We start from the raw sequence: 7,647 nt of genomic DNA, 5'->3' as shown, positions 1-7,647 counted from the left end.
AAGGTTTCCTTAAAATCATCTATCAAGGTATCCTTCTCTCTAGACTTCACCACAATGTCGTCCACATAAGCATGAACATTACGCCCAATCTGACCGTGAAGACAGTTCTGCACACATCGTTCATAAGTTGCCTGGGCACTCTTGAGCCCAAAAGGCATAGACACATAGCAGAAGGCTCCAAAGGGAGTAATGAAATCCATCTTCTCCTGGTCCTTAACTGCCATCTTGATCTGATGATAACCAGAATAAGCATCCAGAAAGCTCAAATGCTCGCAACCTGCCATAGCATCAATGATTTGATCAATACAAGGGAGAGCAAAAGGATCAGCCGAACAAGCCTTATTTAATTCTGTGTAATCTACACACATGCACCAGGTGCCATTCTTCTTAAGCACTAGCACTGGATTAGCCAACCACTCTGGATGAAAAACTTCAACAATGAACCCGGCCGCCAAGAGCCGGGCCACTTCTTCACCAATGGCCTTACACCTCTCCTTGTTGAACCGCCGAAGAAACTGCTTGACCGGTTTAAGTTTTGGATCAATATTGTGAGTGTGCTCAGCGAGTTCTCTTGATACACCCGACATGTCAGAAGGTTTCCATGCAAAGATGTCCCAGTTCTCACGGATGAACTCGAGGAGCACGCTTTCCTATTTGTAGGTTAGCACTGATACTGAACTGCTTAGATGAGTCGCCAGGAACAAAATCAACCAGCTTGGTGTCGTCGGACGATTTAAACTTCATCACCAGCTCTCTGTGGTTGGCCTTTTCAAAGATGTCATGTCTGTCGGGTCAACATTGTCCTTGTAAAACTTCAATTCCACTGTCACACAGACAGACTCAGCGTAAGCAGCATCACCTTCCCCACATTCCAGGGCTATCTTCCGACTCCCATGCACTGTGATGGTTCCCTTATGACCCGGCATCTTGAGCTGCAAATAAACATAACACGGGCGTGCCATGAACTTTGCATAAGCCGGCCGTCCAAACAGAGCGTGGTACGGGCTTTCGATTTTAACCACTTCAAAAGTTAACTTCTCAGCCCTGGAATCATGCTCATCTCCAAAGGCCACCTCCAGATCAATCTTGCCCATGGGTACGCCGACTTACCAGGCACCATCCCGTGAAAAATAGTGTTGGATGTCTTAAGATTTTTATCAGCTAACCCCATACGACGAAAAGTCTCATAATAGAGGATGTTGATGCTACTGCCTCCATCCATGAGTACCTTAGTGAATTTATATCCACCAACTTGAGGCGCCACCACCAAAGCTAAGTGGCCCGGATTGTCAACCCGAGGAGGGTGATCCTCTCTACTCCACATAATAGGCTGCTCAGACCGTCGCAAGTAATGAGGAACTATCGGCTCAATAGCGTTCATAGCCCTCTTATGAAGCTTCTGGTCCCGTTTGCATAAAATGGTGGTAAACACATGGTACTGCCCACTATTCATCTGCTTTGGATTACTCTGATATCTAGATTGCTGCTGCTACTGACCTCCCTGGCCAGATTGCTGATTGTAACCACTCTGATTACCTTGAGGGCCTTGAAAGTTGGAATTAGAACCGCCACCTCCATAACCCGGGCCATGAAAACCGCCGCCGCCTGAGCCGCTGCCCGGCCCATGATTGTTGTCAAACATGTTAGAGTTCTTGAAAGCCTTCATGATCGTACAATCCTTCCACAGGTGAGTGGCCGGTTTCTGCTGAGTGCCATGCCTTGGACAGGGCTCATTTAGCAACTGCTTAGGAGTGGGACCTTACCCGCCGGACCGAGGAGGCGGCCTCCCCTTACGTCATTCATTGTTGCCCTGCGCATTGGTGTTAGCCACAAACTCCGAGCTACCATCAGTTTTACGTTTATTATTGCCCCCTTGATTCGCCGAGTTACGCTGAGGGCCCTTAGCGTTGCCGTTCTTGTTTCCCTTCCCTGTCTTCTCATCGTCAGACTCGGGATCCTTGGTACTATCAGAATCGGAATATTTGACTAGAGCCGCCATCAGCTGGCCCATGTCATTACAATTGCGCTTGAGCCGCCCCAGCTTCTCTTTCAGAGGCTCAAAACGGTAATTTTTCTCCAACATTAAGATTGCAGAGCCGGCGTCCATCTTATCTGATGAGTGTATGATTGCTTTGACCCGGCGCACCCAATTGGTCGTGGATTCACCCTTCTCTTGCTTGCAATTAGTCAAGTCCACAATCGACATGGGCTGCTTGCAGGTGTCTTTAAAGTTTTGTAAACCGGGCCTTTAACTTTGCCCATGAACCGATGAAATTAGGTGGCAGCCCCTTCAACCAAGTACGGGCTATTCCATCCAGCATCATTGTGAAGTACTTGGCCATTGTAGCGTCACTCACTACCAGCAGCTCCATGGCCATATCATAGCTTTCAATCCACGCCTAAGGGGGTAAGTTGGCTATGTAATTAGGCACCTTACGAGGTCCCTTGAAATCCTTGGGCAAATGCTCATTGCACAGAGCCAGCACCAAATAGGGTACACCCGCAGTCCTAGATGTCACGCCTGCCTCAATTGAAGTCGTCGGATAAGCCGGGAAGTGCTGGTAAGCCGCCCGCTGAGCCGCCTGCTAAGCCGCCCGCTCGGCTTCTTGACGTATCCTATCCTAATCAACCAAATTAGGAACTCCATCACGTGCCGGGTCATGCCCACGCGGTTGGTCTCGGCGTTGAGCGTTGCTTGAAACGGCAGGTGAGTCCATGTGCCTGCTATAGCTCCGGCTCTAGCTTGGGCGAGGGGTCGAATGAATCTTGTCTCGACTATAAGAATATGCCTCCTAATGTGCCAGAGTTGTCTAAAGAAGTTCTATGACCCTTTATGTTTCAACTGCCGTCGGAGACTCGCCGTCCACCAGGGGAGCCGCCAATCGTGCCGCCGTAGCGATCATGTTCTCCAAAGGGTTAGAATAATGACCCGGCGGTGTCGGTACATGGTGTGGCGGAGCAGTATTCAGATGAGGGGGTTCCGTCACATGTGGCTGAACCAGAGTCCCAGCCCTGGGCACTGCCGCCCGGTTCACCTCCGGCGGGTTACTGGGCCCTGCCCGAGGCGTACAGAAGAGGTTTCTAGGCTCATAAACCATATGCAAACGGGACTGAGCCTTCTGGTGCCTTCTCCTCATGATCTCATTTGATGTGTTTTGGTCCATCATAAGCTGGAAAGCCTCTGACCGAATCTGCTAGGCTCGAGCATCCAAAGCTGCCCGCTCCGCGGCCATCCTGACATCCTCTGCCGCCAGGTTTTCCTTGGCTCATGCTACCTCCTCACGTAACTGCGCCACTTCCGTATCATGTTGAGCTTGATCTGCTGGATTGACCATGGTGGATAATAGAGTCGTCATCTTATCCATTAAAGCCATTAGGACCTGAGCCGGCGGGTGTACAAGGCCTCCTGCCCCGGCTGCCTTCACCGCTGCTGACCCGGAAGTCATTGCTGCTGCAGCCGTAGAGTTCTGCCCAGGTTGTGTGCCAGCCATGAAGACCCCGACTCTGTTTGGCGGCTCAAAGGGGTCCGGAATACTGTTGCCATCGGAATAGCCCCCAAGCCCGCCACCTTGCAGTTGATACAACAAATCCGTCTCACCCATGGACGATTCACCATCAGAGTAGATGGCCGTCTCACCACCAGACACAGATCCTTCAGAAAATTCCCCTCCATGTATGCATCCCACGAAGGCACGCTTCACGGCGGGCTAAGCTCGAGCGGGTCTCGCGCGCTGAGCCATCTCGACGATGTCGCTGCAGATGTCCGGCTCAGGGCCCGGCTCGCCGATCTTGCCGATGAAGACGTGGATTCCGCCGAAGGGGACCCGGTACCCATACTCAATTGAGCCGGCGTCGGGGCCCCAGCCTGCGTCGTCGATGTAGAACTTGCCGCGACGACTCTTGGTCATCCAGCCAACAATGTATCCCTTGAGCCCTTCAAAGCTGCCCTTCAAGAACTCAAATCCACCGTGCGCTGGCCCCACGGTGGGCGCCAACTGTCATGGAAACGTCACGGCAGATGTCCTAGCAAAAGGACTTAGTCGTGGAGCCATCGCAACTAGGAAGCTTAAAGGGGTTAAAACTAGACAAAGGACATGGGAGTTTATACTGGTTTGGCCCCTTGCGGTGAAGGTAATGGCTTAATCCACTTTGAGGTGGGATTGCTTATGTCTCAATTACCAGGGAGCGAATTCGCTTGACCTAGCTTTCGATCTGATGTTACTTGTCCTGAACCGCCGCCGGGTCGTCCCTTTATATATAAAGGTCGATGCCCAGCGGCTCATAGAGTCCCGGGCGGCTCATAAATAGTGTTCGGCTCGGTGTCTATCTATTCCTGCCTTACAATACAAGTCATATACATATGGCGGCTTATCTCTACGGGCCTTAAGCCACCTTTGGGCCTTGGGCCCTTAACTGAACCGCCATCTTCAAGTATCGTCTTGGGTTTCATATTATGAATCTCCATAGGTATAACCGTGCCCCTCCTGGGTAGGTAATACCTAGTAGTTATATCCCCAACAATCTTCATCATCACCGGCTCGACACCTTGATCTCCATCATTGCGTCATGGTCGTCTCGCCAACTATTGCTTCTACAACTATTTCTAACTCATAGCGATAAAGTAAAGCAATTATGTGGCGTATGCATTTCATACAATAAAGAGACAACCATAAGGCTCCTGCTGGTTGCCTGATAACTTACAAAACATGATCATCTCATACAAAACATATATCACAGCATGTCTTGACCATATCACATCACAACATACCCTCCAAAAATAAGTTAGATGTCCTCTACTTTGTTGTTGCAAGTTTTACATGGCCGCTACAGGTTTCTAGCAAGAACCGTTCTTACCTATGGCAAAAACCACAACGGTGATTCGTCAAGTTTGTTGTTTTAACCTTCTTCAAGGACCGGCCGTAGTCAAATTCAAATCAACTAAAGTAGGAGAAACACACGCCCGCCAGCCACCTTTATGCAAAACTAGTTGCATGTCGGTCGGTGGAACCGGTCTCATGTGTGTGGACATGTAAGGTTGGTCCGGACCACTTCATCCCACAATAACGCCGAGCCAAAATAAGACGTTGGTAGTAAGCAGTATGACTATCACCGCCCACAACTCTTTGTGTTCTACTCGTGCATATCATAAGCAAAATTCTTCTCATTCGGAATAGTGGGAGTATCATAAGAGACTCGAATACTATAAATTTTTTCCACCTTAAAAGAGTGATGTTCAGAAAAAGGGTAATCATAGTCATGACAAGTTTTATAAATATAATCATCACTAGTTTTTATAGCATAAGTTTCATCACAAATAATCATCATAAGTAGCAACTTTGTTCTCATCATAATCGATTGAAACCTCTTCCAAGATAGTGGAATCATCACTAAATAAAGTCATGACCTCTCCAAATCCACTTTCATACTCATCACAATAAGATTCAACATCCTCCAAAATAGTGGGATCATTACTTCCTAAAGTTGACACTCTTCCAAACCCACTTTCATCACTATAATCATCATAAGTAGGAGGCATGCTATCATCATAACAAATTTGCATATCAAAACTTGGGAGGCTAAAAACATCATCTTCATTAAACATAGCATCCCCAAGCTTGGGACAAGCATTAATTGCAGCAAATATATTCTCAAATATGTCATTCTCATCAAACATAGCATCCCCAAGCCTAGTCCTTTTCATATCATAAGCATAATCACTCTCATCATTAATAGTATGGATAGCACCAATAGTATAGCAATTATCATCATCACAATGAGTAATAGGAGCAACATCATTTGGGAGAGATACCTTTCTACCTTTGCTTCTCCGTCTTTTCTTTTTCTTCTTCACATCATGTGTGGGTTTAACCCTCTTTTTTGACCTCCTTATTAATGAGATTGGTTGAATAGAAAGCTCCTCCTCGTTACCTGGTTCATCATAAGAAATAATAGGAGGATATTGGGAAGTATATTCCCTTTCATTAGTATTCTCTTCATCTTCTATTTGCTTTCCTTTCTTTATGTAATTGGCAATATAAGGATTTTCAATGCAATTCACCGCACAATACATATAAATTTCCTCTAGATCAATATCAAGGAATTTCTTAAGGTTATATTCTAGAATATGCTTAGTTAAACGTTTCAATTCTTCATAACCCAAAAGCAAACTAAGTTCATTATGATGTGCAAGGGAAATCAAGTCATCACAATTTTTGGACACGATTCGATCATGAAACAATTTGCATCGGAGATTTAAATGACCATGTTCATTGCAAAGTTCACAAGTACGGTAAAGATATTTTAAATTTTCAGCACTCACATCTAGCCTTTCTTGCAACCATTTAGTTTCTAAATGCTTATGCCTCTTGCAAAATTTATCTTCTCTATTTGGTGTGTACTTGCAAACCCAATGCACTCCACAAAAATTGACATGCTTATAAGAGACATTTTCATCATAACTAGTGCAATCATCATTAGTACTATGGATATTCAAAGAGTTCATACTAACAACATTGCAATCATGCTCATCATTCAAAGATTTAGTACCAAACATTTTATAGACTTCTTCTTCTAGCACTTGAGCACAATTTTCCTTTCCATCATTCTCACGAAAGATATTAAAAAGATGAAGTGTATGAGGCAAACTCAATTCCATTTTTGTAGTTTTCTTTTATAAACTAAACTAGTGATAAAACAAGAAACTAAAAGATTCAATTGCAAGATCTAAAGATATACCTTCAAGCACTCACCTCCCCGGCAACGGTGCCAGAAAAGAGCTTGATGTCTACTACGCAACCTTCTTCTTGTAGACGTTGTTGGGCCTCCAAGTGCAGAGGTTTGTAGGGCAGTAGCAAATTTCCCTCAAGTGGATGACCTAAGGTTTATCAATCCGTGGGAGGCGTAGGATGAAGATGGTCTCTCTCAAACAACCCTGCAACCAAATAACAAAGAGTCTCTTGTGTCCCCAACACACCCAATACAATGGAAAATTGTATAGGTGCACTAGTTCGGCGAAGAGATGGTGATACAAGTGCAATACGGATGGTAGATATAGGTTTTTGTAATCTGAAAACATAAAAACAGCAAGGTAGCAAGTGGTAAAATTGAGCGTAAACGGTATTGCAATGCTAGGAAACAAGGCCTAGGGTTCGTATGTTCACTAGTGCAAGTTCTCTCAACAATAATAACATAATTGGATCATATAAATATCCCTCAACATGCAACAAAGAGTCACTCCAAAGTCACTAATAGCGGAGAACAAACAAAGAGATTATGGTAGGGTATGAAACCACCTCAAAGTTATCCTTTCTGATCGATCTATTCAAGAGTCTGTAGTAAAATAACACAAAGCTAGTCTTTCCGTTCGATCTATCATAGAGTTCGTACTAGAATAACACCTTAAGACACAAATAAACCAAAACCATAATGTCACCTAGATACTCCAATGTCACCTCAAGTATCTGTGGGCATCATTATACGATATGCATCACACAATCTCATATTCATCTATTCAACCAACACAAAGTACTTCAAAGAGTGCCCCAAAGTTTCTACCAGAGAGCCAAGACGAAAACGTGTGCCAACCCCTATGCATAAGTTCACAAGGTCACTGAACCCGCAAGTTGATCACCAAAACATACATCAAGT

Source organism: Triticum aestivum, chromosome 4B, assembly GCF_018294505.1.
Source record: "Triticum aestivum cultivar Chinese Spring chromosome 4B, IWGSC CS RefSeq v2.1, whole genome shotgun sequence".
NCBI lineage: Eukaryota > Viridiplantae > Streptophyta > Magnoliopsida > Poales > Poaceae > Triticum > Triticum aestivum.
The sequence above is the reverse complement of the archived record's forward strand: the minus strand, read 5'-3'. Positions refer to the sequence as shown.